Source organism: Phaenicophaeus curvirostris, chromosome 7, assembly GCF_032191515.1.
Source record: "Phaenicophaeus curvirostris isolate KB17595 chromosome 7, BPBGC_Pcur_1.0, whole genome shotgun sequence".
NCBI lineage: Eukaryota > Metazoa > Chordata > Aves > Cuculiformes > Cuculidae > Phaenicophaeus > Phaenicophaeus curvirostris.
Genome location: NC_091398.1, coordinates 40,006,266 through 40,023,390, shown reverse-complemented (window position 1 = coordinate 40,023,390; position 17,125 = coordinate 40,006,266). Strand labels below are relative to the sequence as shown.

The 17,125-nt window shown below is 43.4% G+C and overlaps 1 protein-coding gene across 4 annotated transcripts in view; it reads right to left on the bottom strand.

Moving 5' to 3' along the window:
- Positions 1-15,922, bottom strand: part of LYPD6 (LY6/PLAUR domain containing 6) — a 45,629-nt gene extending 29,707 nt beyond the window's left edge. Inside the window, exon 1 of one of the 4 annotated variants that reach the window (XM_069861824.1) lies at positions 15,898-15,922. The gene's annotated coding sequence lies outside the window, so the exon portion shown is untranslated. Of the gene's footprint in view, positions 1-2,621; positions 2,798-6,287; positions 6,388-6,817; positions 7,150-15,897 lie in introns of those variants that run through there. The other 3 variants (XM_069861820.1, XM_069861823.1, XM_069861821.1) reach the window with 3 other exon arrangements.
- Positions 15,923-17,125: the final 1,203 nt, after the last annotated feature.

Sequence of the window (17,125 nt, the reverse complement as noted above, 5' to 3'; positions counted from 1 at the left end):
ATCTGCTTCCTCGGCAGTTTAGCCTCAAATGTTTGTCTGGAAACAGCGCCGTAAAACCAGTAGGGATTTCTATGAAATCCAGCCCTGTACTGGTTTAGCTTCAGACTCTTGCTATATTAACACAAGAATCCCAGGAAAACAAACTCCCTTGGCTAAATATTTAAGGCTGGAAAAACCTGAAAGTGCTTTTGATCGTTAGCATCCAGAAAAACATAAAGCTCTATAGATGGAAAAAAATAGAATATGTAAAAATTACTTAAAGTCCACTAAACATTTAACCATAGGCAATGCCACAGTAACAGTATGATCTGAAATGGTCATGAAAACCCACGGACGCTCATATCAAAATCATCTTTACATGAAGGTTTGTCTTGTTTGGGAAAATTCAAGTGACCTATTTTATTTTGTGTATTTAGACCTACAGAAGTGCCATAAAACTTATGTGGCTCCACTCCAGCAAACACCCTGAGATGGGAATTTATACAACATACACGACTCAAAGTCCAAATCAGCTGCACACGCTCATCAGAACTACCAAACCGATTATCCTGCCTAAACACACTTTACTGATCAACCCAAACAAAGTGAGCATCACTGTGACTTTGGGAGGAAGCCTTTCCAAAACAAGCACATGTTATCATGCTTTTCATCCCTGACGTGTGAGAAACAGAGTTAAACATATCACAACGTAGTTGTGATCAACTTCTGCTCACAGATCAGATATTCTTTCTGCTTATTGTGCTCAAATAAACTGTGTGCTCTCACCAGAAAGGTGTGTGCCAGATAAAAAGGTCCAAGCTTATTTGGGATGCTGAAATCAAACGGCTTCTCCTTGGGGGTTGGGTTGGTGGAATCCCACGCGACCGAATGACTTTAGCAACAGATGCCCAGAGCGATATCTTAAGATGCCAAAATTTTAATCAAGGACTTCTATTATTCTGGAGACAAGAGCTATTGTTCCCACACACATCAGCGCTCTTTTGGGAAACTGGGGATACGCACAATTGCCCTGATTAGTTTTTATTCAAAAATAACGTCTGAAAAGCAACCTAAAAATCTACTTTGTGTGCATCAAAATCACCTCCATATGAAAGAACAAACAAATCAAAACTTGCACGAGAAATCTCGGAGCCAGCAAAGAGACACCCAGTGTTTTAAATGAAGGTTGTTTTGGCTTGATTGTCCTTCTCTTCCTACCAACCACGTTTTCAGGTGACTGAAACCTTCATGGCATCGCTTTACCTCATCTTCCAAAGCACAACTCTAGGCACTCGTTATTTACTTAAAAAAATCCATCCTCCAGCTGATTAAACTCCAGAAATGAGCTTGCCAGGCCCCTCCCTCCACACTCAGATGAGAACCCCCTGGTGTCCCCAACAGCCGTGTGAATAGCGCGGAGCACAACAAGCAGCGATCACCCCAACGGCGCTTCAGGACGAGAGCTGGCAAACAGCGGGGACTCGCAGCGCAAAGTGGTTGCATCTGAAAATCTGCAGGAATCAAGGAACAATGACAGTGGAAGGGAACGGGGGCTGGAGTTCGCATTTCCCAGCTACTTCAGGCGAGGACCTTCAAAAACTCCAAACCACAAACACAGCAGCAATTTGTGTAAGTCCCTATGAAAAGCTACTTTTTTGAGTAATTTTTAATTGCCCTTGGACACTTAATAGCTGTATCCAATAACCTTAAAATTAGGGAAGGTCATGAGTATGCAGCTTTCGGCATTTCTAACATAAAACACCAGGGAAATACCCTGTGTGTGCATTTCTCCAGAATTCTTTCTTTTGCTGTACTGCAAATCCATTTCTAAACCCCAATAACTTGGTCCATTAACCTGTTTACATACTCACAGCACAGCCCATAATATGCAAACATGCTGTCAACCCCGTAGTTTTGTAAACTGTCTGTTACCGAAATATTTACATTAACATTTTGCCAGCCAAATCCTTTCAGTGCACAAAGGAATCATCCAACAGCTACTCAGCCGACTACCTACAAGTCATAATTCGTCTCTACAACAGCTAATGAGATGAAAGAAGATACACACAAAAGCCGTAGGCTGACTGATACAAACTAATTGCAAGCAGAATTTGATGACAGAAATTTATGTAATTCTACTAAAGGAAAGGCAGTCGTGTAGGAATAGAGGGAAAAGTCAGATAACCACAGAACTCCCCTGAATTTAAATAGAATGCACAAGAATTTTATATACATGTAAAAGGACACAGTAAGACTTTTACTTACATTTGATCCTATTTCTCCTGCCCCTTCCTATAATATTTATCAGTTTATATAGCATATTTAACTCTATATATCATTTATATACACTTTATATGTCATATGAACACATAAAAAGACACAGTAAAGCTTTTACTTACATTTGACTGTATTTCTTCCATCCCTTCCCATAATATTTATCAGCTTATATAGTGCACTTAACTGTATATACCATTTATATACATTTTATACACCACAAGAACACATAAAAGGAGACACTAAAGATTTTAATTACATCTGACTCTCTCTCTCCCATCCATTCCTATAATATTTATCAGTTTACATTACGTATTTAACTGTAAATAATAAGCCCAGCAAGGCAATCCCCGCAACAGCTTACGCACCGATGGAGGAGCATGCAGGATGCTTTACGTCCTTGTCCTAAGTACATCCCAATATTTAACAGCAAGGTTCCCACAAAGAATTTTCCGGGTATTATAGCAAAGTAAAGTCCTGGCACGAGGCGCAGCTCCTGCTGTACGCATCTGCAGCATCCCCTCGGAGAGAAAGCCAGTCTGAATGCCCTGCCCTGGCACTGCTGCGAGCCAAATAAATAGCAATATTGTGGATTCAGACTGCATCGTGCCCTGCAGCACTGGAGAAGGGTCTGAATGGGAGATCACGTAGGCGCAAAGCCATGAAACGTATGAATGGCAGCACCATTTACAGAGAATTTTTCCACTTTTAACCCATACCAAGAGATAAACTGTTGTTTTATTCGGTATATAAACATCAAAAATATTCAAGAGGTTAATAACGACATAGGGTCTGTGATGAAGCAGTCCTGCCAACATACATCCACCTCCACCATGAAAGTCTCACAACTTCCACAGCAGCTTTATAAAAACTCTGTTAGAGACAACGGAGCATCACGTATGCGCAACAGAGCAAATAGTGGCACTTACGGAAAACGACGATTATTGCTGCGAACATATGGCGACAAAGGGATAAGAACTCCTCTCCTCTCTGAGTAGGTCACCCCACACAACAAAGAACGCGGTAAATTCACTGGGAATCTAAGGTCTACCACAGCTCTTATAGTGCTTGGCAAACAAGGAAAACTAAGAAGAACTATTCACTTTATAAGGGAAGGCGGCTTTCCGACAAGTAGGAAGTCTTGTACAAACTAGCCTGCTCTCCCAAAAAAAAATCATGAAACCCAAAATAATTTGTAAAGACAATGAAATAAACATGGAATATATTTGTGTTCACGCCTTTCCTCACAGATTATATCACAAGAAGATACTGTCTAATGCAAAAATCTACTCGGAGTGCCAAAGATGTGCCAACAATTCTACTTTACCACCTACTTCATCCTGTTAACACTCAGTAAATATCTTTTTATGAAAGGAAGACACCAACCAGCAATTGACATACCCACTGGCCACATCAGCCACCCTAGGATTAAAATAAGAGCTTGGTTTCAAGGCAAATGAGTTCGTTTTAACTGAACGCGTCTTAACTGAGCTTTATTGAACCGAACCATCAGCCGCACCAACACGTACTTGAATCTCTTCGGCAGAGTTCAGCATCGCGAAAGCTCAGCTCTTGTATCACTTGACCCCTTTGAGCCGTCCTGCCTGTTCCATCACATCAATTTGATGGACTGTGTGCAACGTGGGGGCCGGCAGATGCAGGAGGGTTATAGCTGCATATACAGCAATTATTTTAGCACTCCTTAAACCGCTGTACTCGTTGATCAATCCAGTTTCTAACGGTAGTGGGAAGCCTGGATAGATCAAGGGATTCAGGCTGAGGTTCCCATTGGAAAACCCCATTCCCACTCACAAGCAATAATTGAAAATAAATAAGATAATTGTATTTCCAAACTACGTTGTAACTTATACTTTGCCTTTTACACCAGAGAGTTGGAAGAAATCAGGCTCAAGATCAGACACGCGAATGTCAGACAATTAAACGAGCGGATCACTGACGCATAAATAAAGTTTCAGATTTACAGCGAACAAGTCTCCCGCTGTAGAAGAACCAAAGATGACTTCTCAGATGGTTTTTATGTCAGCACTGACCTAAAAAATCCAGTGGAAACTGGAAGGTCAGGTTCCCTCCCCGCTGGCACCTCCCAGGACCGTAGAGGAGGCAGCAGGGTTAGACCCGAGGACAAGCCTGATTAGAAGCCTGTCCTCGGTGTTTGCATAACTAATCAGTTGAGTGTTGGGAGTCATCTTATCTGAGCAGTACTAATGAGCTAAACCATTATGATTATTGCTGTGATCACCCACCCGTAAGCGCCTCGCCCATGATTTATTTTTACCTTGTTCCATGGCAAAGCGAGCACGGGTCTAGTGAGGAAACCTAGTCCTGACATCATCTCTCCATGAACACATGGAGCCTGCAAGCCCAACGCTTACTAAAGCAGAAATATCTACATTTTTATGTCATCTATCCTTCCTCAAGCCCTTGTTACACAGCAAACGGCACCGTTCCATTTTCATAATTTTCATACCAGGTCTGAAATCCTTGTGGCTCCTCAGCCATGAAGCTGGAGCAGGACACAGGAACCAGCCTGGCCTCCTGACCACCGGTCAGCCCTGAGCTCTGATGCACTGAGATAGTCGTATCTCTGTGCAAAATAGGATTTTGACAGCAATAAAAGCTTAAAAAAATTCAACTAAGGTCATTTTAAAGGTATGTTAATGGCTACACTGGGGATCACCCAGTTTTCACTAGGAGCTTTGTTATTTACCATTCATTTCCACAGAAAAAAAAAACCTCTGAAGCAATATAATTTCTTTTTTTTTTTTTAAAAGAATATATACATTGTGCCAGATCTCTGCACTGGAAGCTCCCAGCCCATAATAGCCACCAGCCCTGTGCTCTAGCCTGGCTTTACAATGAATCTCTCAGAGACAAAAAAGATGAACCACGGCCCTTCTGCGCAGCCTGGGCTTCTGATGCTCTAACGATCAAGAAATACACACCGAACGATGCACTATATTAAACACAGTGGATACTCCTGCAGGCGGTCCCACAGTTTGGGTAGGTTTTCATACCTATCAATATCCATCACCAAGGAAAAGTTTCTATACTATAACGGGAATCATGCGGACGTATGAAAGAATTATATTCCCTGCTGTATTGGCAAGTGAGGCAATTTAGTGTTTTCCATCCAATTCTAATTAGGAATCTAATTATAATTCAGAAACTGTTAATATTCTCTCCAAATAAAACCTATTTTAGCAGGAAAGAGTGCATGCACTGGCTACAGTTGGAAACACAACCCTTTATCTGAGAAATTAATTATTTTTTTACATAGTTATATTTTTCAAACGCCAAGGAGGAGTCAGAAACTCTTTCACACCAGTGATTCGGTTCCCTTCTGAAGACTCACAATATATATAATCATTTCATTTGTTCTCACACAGCAAATGATTTATAAAGAACTGCAATTTCTTAAGCAGACTCTCAAAGAAAAACAAAACAAAACAAATCCAGTAACCTCCCCGATTTCCTGCCAAATCCCATCAACATCATCCCATCAATTATGGGAATCGAGGCAGGACCAGCCAGACCTCTACCCATGCCTCACCCGCTCCATCACCTTCATCGCGAAGAGCACCCGGAAAAAGCATCTAGACACACGGATCTCCCCTGGAAGTGCCCACCGCTGGGCTTCAGCCTCGCGGAGCTGATCCTGTAGGATAAGCCCAGTGCCCCCTCCCACCATCCCAAAGAAACGAGGCTGTGGTAAGGGGGGATTCGCAAGAAGGGGGGACTCCAGCCCCTGCCCAGGTGGGAAAGAGAGGGCACCGGTCCTCCCCCACAACTATGGGGTCCGATTCTGCGCCCCAAATGAAGCAACTAATCCATATCTTGAGCTTAAATAATGCCAAATAAACCCCAAAACATCCCCATTTACTTTTTACCCCCCACAACACAAAGTGCAGCTCCCTCAGCACGCCCCAACCGAAGGGAGGTTTAGATTGAAATCCCTTTTTTGCTCTAATAAAGGTTATAAAGGGGAGGTTGTGCTCTACACCCACAGGCTGTACCTTTGCAGCACGTCGGGTCCATCTTGCCGCTCAGGGGGGTTCCAGAACTTGTAGGGGGGGACCCAAAGGCTTCCCCCCCTCCAAGCTGATCCCTGCCCCCCTCCTCTGCCCAGCGCCCTTCAATGGGATCACACCCTGGCACCCACTCCTTGCTCATGGAATAAACACTCATGCTGCTGCTCTCCGCTGCTGGAAAGGGGAGATTAGGATCTTCGCCCGGTGTGGATTGTGCTGAGCTCTAGCTTGCATTTAAAAAAAACTAATTCTGGATTATTTCAAGCGTGTATAAAGATATCAGACAACCATGTTGCTATTCTGCTCTCTTACACGAGTTGTCTTTGTTTCAGGAAGGAAAAAAAAAAAAAAAAAAGTCATGTACAGCTAGGAAAAGCATAAATCCAACAGCACGGGGAACGAGCAGCTCTCGGGGAGAGCCAGAGGAGGAGAGGGGTCGCATCCCATCGCAGCACCGAGCACGTCGCCAGCGCTTTTCAAGCATCAAACAGAAACGCTCCTGGCTGCGGGGTTACCTTTTGTGCTCCGAGGGGCTGATGCCGCCGCTCCCAGGGTCAAGAGTGAGGGATCGCTAACTCCCTGCTCCGGCTGGGAGTGCCTCTCCGGCGCTGAATCACGCCGGGTTAGCCCAGCACGCTGTCACCCAACGCTTCCCTCAAGCAAAACTCCATATATGAGGCTGCGGGTTTTCATCTCTTGCCAATTCCAAGTGGGTTTTGTTATCGTTGGAGGAATGTAGTTACGTAGAGCTCCCTGTATTCCAGCCTGTTTCTCAACAGACTGAACACAGATACCTACATGCATTTAGAGGCGCATGACATCACGTTTCAGCTCAGTTAAGTGGCTTTTAGATAACGAGCGATGCCTCGTCCCGGAGAATGTGGAGATTAGATAAAATACGGGAGAGCGGTGATTTCCAGCCGTTTGTTTGCACATACTAGCGTGAAGTTTAACAACACCGTTTAATTCATTTTGGTACATTAATTAGTCACGCAGAAAGTATTCAAAACAGACCGAGCAACAATTCATCAAAAAGGCATTAGTATTAAATCAGCATTGGCTGCCGGTTGGAAGCTGCTAATAAAGCCAGGAATGCTCTTGCTGATGGGAGAAGCTACACAACCTGTCCCCCACTCCCACCCCGCGGCTCCCGGAGCATCAGTCGGGGCAGGGGCTCTGCTAGGAGCCCAGCCTGGCACCACCGGTCTTTCCTGCTCCACGCTGCTCCCGTTTCCTCTTCCACTGTTTATGGAAATAATATCTACTAAACATAAGCGCTTTCAAATTGTTCTTTGGCACAGCCGAAGATATTTTTTGTCCTCTGCGCTTTGAGCCCTGCCATGTGTGCGTCCTTATGTGTAATTTCATTTTCTAAGAGATGCTCTGCTGATTTAACCATTGTTCACTCACTGGAAAAGCTGCAAAGTCAGACCCAAGTCTTAAATTAATTGCTTATTATTTGCCTACATGGCACCTGGGAGAGCTCTACGCTTTCCTCTTAGGGTTGTTATGGTATAAATATTAATTTCAAAGATTCCCTAGAGTTTTGCAGAAAAAACACTGTGTAACAGAGCACTGGCCCAGGGTCAAAAAAAAAAAAAAAAATTCAAGGACAAACCTCCTTAGACCCCTGTGTGCCACGAGTCAGGTGAAGGCTGAAGGAGGACTTGAAGAAATGACAGGGAAAGAGAGAAATGGTTTAGCAGAACAGGTGATAAATACAGAGGTCTGGGAAAGCTTTTAAGGGACCAAGGGCCAAATATTTGCGTGGGCAGAGCAAGATCCCCTGCCCTGCCCTTCCGCTGGGTGCTCCTGGTCCATGAGGTGCTTGGGTAGGTGATTTGAAAGGCAGATGCCAGCTCTAGGTATGAGACCTTAGTCAGGGCTGGGTGTGGAGGGCTTGGTGCTGAGCAGGCAGTGCTTGGAGGGAGAGGACAGGAGGCAGAAAGCCCGTGCGAGGAGAAACTTATGGAATCTCCAGTTAAATACAAGCATTGCTCTTCCAAGGAGAGACATCTGACTGGGTTTGATCCGCTGGGCTCACAGGCTGCATCAGATGCAGCACAGCAAGTACTGAACGGTCCTCTACCAGCTGAGAACACAGCCAGCCTCACCCCAAAAATAAATGGACAGAGAGAGCACTCTCCTTTTTAGGGCAGGTAACGAGACAACAAGGGGGAAAGTGGAAGAGACACTGGTTAATGCTAGCAGAGAGCAGACACCCTGGGACTGAGGTCCTGATTCAGCTCAAAGATCATCCTTCAGACCAAAATACCCAGCCCAATACACAAGATTTAATAACATACAGGTAACTGTCCCAAGAAGCTGTGGCTGCCCCATCCCTGGAGGGGTTCAAGGCCAGGCTGGATGGGGCTTGGAGCTCCTGATCCAGTGGGAGGTGTCTCTGCCCATGGCAGGGGTGGGACTGGATGGGTTTAAGTTTCCTTCCAACCCAAACCACCTCATGATATTTATTTTCATATTTATTCCTATGAATACCGATAATGGGAACAAAGTCATCTGGCTGGTGGTTTAAGAGTTTGCCAACAATCTCAACGAATCAATTGTAACAACATAGACAAAGAGTTTACTGAAGAGAAGATGAAAGGAGCAGCAAAATTAGGAGGCAAAGATGAAAAGTTTAGAAGAAAAGGCAAGACCTCACACAACAGCACTGGGATCATAAACTCTATGAGTCTATCAGAGGTTACAAAAGCCTCGTGCTTCTGCAGGGAGATTATGAGGTCAAAACGTCTAATTGAAATGGGGTTTATGTGAATCCATTTACTCCAATTCACTCCCTCAGTATCCACAGAAGGAACATCTACCTGACTGTACGCGCGTGTATAACGCAGAGTTATTTCAAACAGCCTGGAAACTTTGTATATAAACCCATTGTTCAAATAACACCTAAAATTATGCAAGTTATGAAATAAACCGTAAAGCATTTTAAGAGCCTCACGCAGACTTGAGGATTAAAGAAATAATTAATGCTAACCATAAAAAAGCTAGGTAATTTATTGTGAAAGACCTCTATTTCTCCTCCTACGAAGGATTGCTCACTACAGCCGAGCGTCATACACTTTCTTTTGCTTAGAAGTCGAGCACTGATGGGATATTTAAGGCAGGCTCGCGAGCAGCAATTAAGCACAACAGTCCAAGCAAGTGCTGCGGTGCCTCATGCCAAGCGAAATCATGTAATCCTGAAGCATCAAAGGGCAGTTATTAATAGTTACTATTAATTCCTTCATTTAAAAGATTGCATGAAAGAGCTATTAATAACAATTGTAGAGAAAACCAGACTGCAACATTAGTTCTTTTGATAGTAAAGCTTGGGTTTGTCTTCATGGTGAATGAATAAGCGACATCTGTTCCTTCAGAAATTATTCGGGGGGCGTGGGGGGGGCCTTAAGCACTGTGACTCTGTCTTTGTGCACTACGTAAAAATAGATTTGAATCTTCACACATCTTCAGACACTTCCAAATCGCCCAGGCATGAAAACACACAATTATTTAACAGTATCTTCAGTGCAGCCCTTGGTTTTTGCGCCAACTCTCAATGCGTTTTATTCATCCACTCGCTTGTGATGAGTTATGAGTGTTCACTTCGTAGCTGGGGAACGTGAAAGCCATTCCTTCAGCTGCACAAAGCTCATCCAAGCAGCAGCGTGCATCTGTGGCTTTTAATACAGCTTGATTGGATTCCTCAAATTCCCCATAAACGCTGGGGAAAGAGCTAAACTGGGACTATTATTGTTTCATTCTGTGTCCATCATGACCTAGACGAGTTTAGGCAAAAGGCTGAACTTTTCATCTGTGTCTCGGAGCAGAAGCTCCCCTATTAAGTGTACCTTATCATTACTATTTATAATTTTCCTTTACCAGCATCAGATACAACTCGTCTGTCTATATTAAGTTTTGCTATATCCTTTTTATAAATGCCTTCCACCACTTGTAATCACATTTACATCTTTGCTGAAGCTTCACTAAAAGCAACCAGCATTCAATGTTTCTGAAAGAACATCTGAGTTGTTGGAGTAGCAGAAAGACCCCAGAAGGCACACGGCGTCCTGGATTTAGACCAAAATTCTCAAAGACACAGCACGAGTCAATATTTAACCTTTGGCATTGGCAGAGTTAGGGCTGCACAGAAGCCAAGGGGTAACAGAGATGCTTGCACACTTCACACCTGCCAGCAGAGCCTCCATCCCACCTTCTCTGGGCTGTTCACCTGGGGCAGAAAAGGCTATGAAGAAGTAGTGAAACACTAAGATGCATCCAGGTATCCTAAGTCTGGATATGCCATAATGATCATGGATGCTCCTGGAGGGGTTCAAGGCCAGGGTGGATGGGCCTTGGGCATCCTGATCTAGCGAGAGGTGTCCCTGCCCATGGCAGGGGGTTGGAAAAAGATGATTTTTAAGAACCCTTCCAACCCAAACTATTCTATGATTCTGTAATTGCATCCAGTCTAACACCCCAATGACCAAAGCAGTATCAAAAAGAAAAGGATTTCAGTCCAGCTCAGCATCCCTTATTTTTCAATGGTAACCCTCAAACACAGCACCTTTTGGACATCCTTTTGAGTAAGCACAGCTTAGTATAACAAAACACAAAAAAAAAAAATTTTTTAAAAAAAAAAATCCTCAGTACTTCAAATAAACAAGAAAATATTGTACAAAAGAATAAGATCAGATTTACTGAAAGGTGGGCAGGTGAAGAAAAGTTGGAGAGAAAACGTAGGACTGCTTCAAGGCCAAGAGAGGAGCAGAGAATGGAGACACAAGTGCACGGGAAAGGGGAACAGGAGATTTTAAACCATCTGTGGTTAAGCAATAGGGAATCCCCCTATATCATACAATGTTAGAATGGTTTGGGTTGGAAGCGAACATAAGCCCACCCAGTTCCAACCCCTGTACCATGGGCAGGGACACCTCCCACTGGATCAGGGGCTCCAAGCCCCATCCAGCCTGGCCTTGAACCCCTCCAGGGATTCTCAAGGAGCTGCCATCCTCTGCTTGACAAGAAACAAAATTAATTGGCCAGTGCAGGTTTCTGTTTCACAGAAGAAGCATGGACATGCCCAAAATCACCTTCTAAGGTTTTAGACCATGGACAACATCAGTCAAAAAAAATATATATAAGAGGACAAAAAAAAATGGCCCAGTTACTAAGGAATACAAGGCAGAAGCTCTGGCCACATAGCGACTACAAAAATATATTGGATGTTAGAAAAAACGTCTTTACCAAAAGAATGGTGAAGCCCTTGCAGAGGCTGCCCAGGGCAGTGGTGGAGTCTCCATCCCTGGAGGGACTCAAAAAGCCTGTAGACGTGGCCCTCTGGGACACGGTTTGGTGGCCACGGTGGGGTTGGACTCAATCTTAGAGGTCTTTTCCAGCCTCAATGATTCTATGAAATACTTGCACGCAGTGACATGACATTGTATTCCCCAGGAGAAGATACTGAAGCCGTGTGGCATGTTCTAACGTGCTCCAAAATTTATACCCCATGGTTTCAGCATGCCAGTTGCACCCACCAAGAACAATAGTTTAGCTAATTAGTTATGGTGTGTTTTTTTCCCCCCTCTCTGCCAAGCATTGGCAGGAGACACCTCTGCGCAAGGGAGGGAATTCTAGGGGTAGATTATCAACCATGGAATCTAGACTTGGGATCCTTCCTGCCAGCTAAGGATGCTCCACACAAAGTGCACTCCTGGATCAACAGCAGCTACAAAAAGCACGGAACCATGAAACACAGGATAAAAAAAAAAAAAAAAGGAAAGAGAGAGAATTCATGGGGAAAAAAGTGGTTAAATATATTTTTTCCACATGGGGGGATTTTTTTTGCAAAGAGCAGGGAAAAAAGTGACAGGCATGAAAGAGACCCTGATTGCCTGTTATTAAGTGCTAGTAGCACCATTAGTTTATCTATCAGAGTGAAAACTAATAAGGAGCCTAATGAGAGGTTTGGTTTGAGGCACCGTGGCGTTTCATTACAGTCTGGTGGAAAATTGGAAATGAACCCGATAGGTCTGTACTCCATTAACTCTTTCTCTCAGATCTGTGTGAAAATGCAAACACACATGCCTGTATTCAGCTGTACTCACTGGAAGAGCTCCTAATGACTTTTGGACAACTTTAATTCCCCTCCAGTAGAAGATTTCTTACTCTTTTTCCTCTCATTGCGGTATTACAGCATTAAAATTCATTTATCATCAGTGTAAGAGTTTATATATCAGCATAATAGTTTATATGCCACTCAAGCCTTTGATCAGAGGCTGTCAAAGCATGGCATGATGTGTAATTAATGAAGGCTCCTGATGCTCCTGGATTTGCTGGTGCGATACAGCAGCATCACTGCACTTCTCCAGCACCCTGCAAAGAAGCATTAATTCCTCCAATAACCTGCTCAATAAAGATAAACGCTACCTCCAACTCAAGAGATAGGGAGAAGATAGAACACAGAATGAAATATAAGCTGGGACTGGGGAAGGAAATTGAATTCATCACCTTTGCTTGATAAGTATCTTAGAAACTCCAGTGTACGTGAATGCAGCAGCACAAAGAAAGTAAGATGTTTTGGAAACTTTTCATGGATACATTAGAGAAATAAGAAGAAAACAGGTAAAATTTCCTATAGTTTAAGATGCTGTCAACAATAAAACTGTTTTAACCAGCTGGATAGTGATAAGGTCATTTAATTCACATTGATAGAAGACTGCCACGTCATCTACCTTTTCACCATGGGCTCATGCACACGCAGCGTCCCTCTGTGTGTATCATAAAATCATTTCTGTTGGCAAAGACCTCCAAGATGATCAAGTCCAACCATCAGCCCAACACAACCATCTCTCCTAGTGGTGGGTTTTCCCTAAATAAAACTACCACAACGTTGATTTGGGAAGGAATATCTGCTTGAATTGACATTGAACTAGCAGCCTTTGCCCCTCCCCAGCCCATGCGTTTCTATTTATTCCCTGGATCATCATGAGAAGATGGGTTTGAGTTACTCATTGCAGATCCTATACATATGAGCACATGCCTGTACACCACGCACTAGGGACCATCCAGGTTATGTGATAAATAACAGAACGCACTCATAAAATGACCAAATGGTTGGACTCGATGATCCAGTGGGTCTCTTCCAACCTGGTTATTCTATGATTCTATGATTCAAATGACCTCTTTTCATTTGGTCTGTCTGCAAAAACACCACAGCATTCAGATGCAAAACCTCTGAGCTTTCTGGAGATGGTCCTCTTGGTTTCTTAGAAGGAAAAAAGATCTTCAGAAGATTCCAAATAAACTTCTGATACTCGTAGCTGACTGCTTATTACAGTTGGATCCTTGATTAAGTACAAGGGAAATACCTGCGTTTAACTTCTCGGCTCTCCAGGAGAATGGGGGAGAGAGCACAGCCAAGATAAAATTTAAAAGTAGTAGTAAAAAAGGCAGATTTAAAAGAAAATACTGAAGGGGACTAAACCAACAGGTTTCCTTTTCTTCCCTCAGGGAAGAAGTCTTTAAAGCAGGTGCAGAGATAAGCAGCAGAAGGCACAGCAGAGTGGTGCAAACATGACATGGAAGAAATAGCAAAAATACCTGCGTATACAATTACATCTCCTTCCAGTGGAAATGGTGCCAAACAGCATAGAGGAGTTAGGCAAAGAAAACCATTCCAATAACACGTAACGTGAACTTCAGCCTCTTTCCTTTGACCATTTGCCCGTGTTACCAAAGAACATCATTAAATTATGTCACCGATCCCAGGCTGGAGGAGCCTGCGTACACACATACACTTCAACTCTTCATCTCAGCTTCCATTAAAAGACTAAAAGGCATTTTTTTCCCGCTAAAGGTTTTTGCAAGATTCTGGAAATGGGAGGAATCTCCTGAAACCTGCCCTTTTACCATCATCATGTGGATGACCTTTGAGTCTAGAGGCACTTCCAGCCTTCATTGGGACCATTTGATCTGTGCAGTGCCCTAAAGCAAGGAGCCCTTCTTCACTTTGAAGCTAGACACTTCACTTTATTAAGCACCTGATCCCATGTCCACTGAAGCTGAATTAACACAAGTAGCCCACAAACTTCAGTCTTGTTTGATTGGGCTGTAAAAAAAATAGTTAAACGCACCCTTTTCCTGTATTTCTGATTAATATTTTTTTTAATCATCTAGAACATCTTGGGGTTTGCCTCTTGCTTTTAGGTCAAACCTCCTGGATATCTACTGCCAGCAACCTAACGGCATTGCCTGTCTGCCCTTGTGCTACAGATGGAGGTGATTTTCAGCTGACCATCTTCTTTGGGCTTATATGTAAGGGGAAAAAATATGAAGTGATGGAATGACAAGCAGATCAAATGTAAATATAAATTCAGCAGTAATTGTCCAGACTACCATACTGGCAGTTTGGCAGAACCATGATGCGATGTTGCCATGTTTCGTGTACTGGATGTTAAAAAAAAAAAAAGCTTTGAGTTTACTAAAATAAGAAATAAAGAAAAGAGGGGAAAGCTATTGGGAAATGCGTTGATTGTCTTTATAGTCAAGATGTTAATGGTCCAAAATCACATCTGTGCTCTTCCTTAAAAAAAAAGCCCCACTTGCCGATCACGTCAGCTTGCTTTGAAAGCCCACAGCAGATTTATTATTTCCTTTGGAAAAAATTGTACTTTGTTCTTCCTACAATATCATTCCCATCAAGTGTAGCATGCCAAAAGAAGCTGCTTTGGGAATAAGCCAAGAAGATTGAGACAATGTGGTGCACTCTAAGCACAGGCTACTCACAGGCTGTGACAGCAAATCCTTTGGTAATTTTTGAAGACCGCATTTGGTGCAAGTAAATGAGAAAGTTTGAGGGACTGAAAGGTCTCATTACGATATGTCACGCCAAGATTGCATCTTTGTTTTCCTAATTTTCTTTTAAGCTGCTCCCAAACTGGCTTAAAAGAATCTTTATGAGACAGGATGAGGTAAACTATGAGACTTTCAATGCAAAGATGGCCAGTCCAGATCAGATCCAGTTTCTCTGCTCTGCAATGAAGCGACAAGTCACCTAGAAGAGAAACTGTCAACAGAGCTGAAACCCCAGCTGTATTTTTCTCCCACTCTGCTGTCATGGTTTTGGGTGGAGAGCTGCTGGTTGCTGGGCACATTGGTACAACCCCAGCTTCACAGTTCATTGCAGGCTGTGATGTTGTTCAAGCAGGAAAAAAGAGTGATTAAGGCCAGGTTGGATGGGGCTTGGAGCCTCTGATCCAGCGGGAGGCGTCCCTGCCCATGGCAGGGCTGGGACTGGGTGGGCGTTGAGGTCCCTTCCAACCCAAACCATCCCATGATTCTATGATCAATACATTTCCTATGCTCATATTTAGAAGGTTATGTAAAACCAGCTCAAAGTATTACCAAGTGCCACTAACCAGTTGTTAAATAACTGTGCTTTTTTTTGTACTGAATTAATAGCAGCAACTTCTATTGAATCTTTAAAATACATCGTGGCATTATAATTGTACCTAGGAATCTTATCTAATGGGAGAACAGGCAACGGTTTGAAGTATTTCTACTGAACCTGAATAATAAACACAACTTCTCCTACCTGTTTACCTCCCAGTAACCAGTTTATGCTGGCAGCCGCGGAGCCAAGCAGTCTGCTTCTCCGCAGAAATCAGAGGAGCTGCAAAATTGCATCAGAGTAAAGATAAATGCCCTCGCCTGGGAGAGACAGGGATCCACAGAGAGCAGAAAAGAATGTAAGATGAGATCTACCGCAAACGCCACCATGATAGTAGCTGGGCAACACACGGACACTCCCCAAACTGCAAAACTCAGGAAACACAACTGCAGTCCAGCCCTGGCCCCATCTCTATGCAAAGTGTTTGCCACCAGGCTGCCGAGCACTGCTTTCCAAATGCTCTTGATTTAGTGGAACACATGGTTATCTTTTAAAATACGCAACGTGCTTGTTTGCTTCTTTCTGGAGTACTGGAAATTCTGATCTTTTTTCTTCTTCAAGTCTCAGTTCTGAATATCTACTGGTGAATACAATACATTGCTCCAGGGGAAGAGAGGCCAAGGGGAGTTAATCCCCTTTTTGGCCCCTTTTTTTCTTTTTTTTTGCATTTTCTTCGAGTTCATTAGCTGCCACTTGAATGATTCTTTCCTTAAAGAAGCATAAGGACAGCTGATCACCTCCAGCCTATTTTTATCACTGATATTACTATGTTTTAGCTAAATCGTCAGTCCTTGTTTAAGAATAATCAATGCTCTGAAAAAAACAGCAGCAGCTTAGCGTCAACTCACGCTGCTGGGAAAGCCAAGCACATTAATCAAGAATGTATCCGAACAAGGACATAAATGCCTTAGGGCCACAAAGCTCTCCAGCTCTTCTGCTGTGGCCCAGCCCCCCAAATGGAATTTAACTCATGTGCTTAAATTTCCACGTGTGCTTAAAATAGTTCTAGATTGGGATCCAGTCCAGCTGGCAACTGGAACAGACTCCTTTGAGGGTTATCTGGACCCACTGAGACGGGGGGAGGAAGGTTCTCATTGTGGTCTGATGGCTCACATGAGAAATGGAGAACCTGGAAGGTCAGAAGGTCCAAGGATCTATAGCTATGACACAGAGCTGGTGAGCATCACACCCCAGGCAGCAACAAAAAAAGGCAACACTCACGGTTAATGCTTCCACATCAGGAGGTTAACTTCAAATAAAGTCCGTTACTCCTAACGGAAGACACTGAGCTGAAGATACAATGCTAGAAATGTTGCGAAGATGGACACCGTGAGAGGATCAACACACAACGGTGGTGGCAGCAGCACCAGGG